Raw genomic sequence first — 335 nt, 5'->3', positions numbered from 1 at the left:
AACCTTTCCTTCTGAGGAGTGGGTTTGAACCGCCAGCCTTCTGGTTAGCAGTCAAGTGCTTTAGCCACTATGCTACCAGAGTTCCTATACATATATATATATATATATATATATATATATATGTATGTATGTATTTCACTAAACTATTCTTATCCATACAACATGGGAGGCATCTTGATATTTCTATTCTAAACTTCTGGTTGATTTTAAGACCTACTAATGGGGATCCACTGACATTTTGAAAAAATGATCTCTAAGTTGTCATTCATGTAATCACTCATTCTTTTGGTCAGTCATTTTACAACTATTTATTAGGTATCAGACATTGTAATGAC

Source organism: Orycteropus afer, unplaced genomic scaffold, assembly GCF_000298275.1.
Source record: "Orycteropus afer afer isolate SDZICR_OR568_19922 unplaced genomic scaffold, OryAfe1.0 scaffold00034, whole genome shotgun sequence".
Taxonomy (NCBI): Eukaryota; Metazoa; Chordata; class Mammalia; order Tubulidentata; family Orycteropodidae; genus Orycteropus; species Orycteropus afer.
This window is presented reverse-complemented; position numbering follows the sequence as displayed.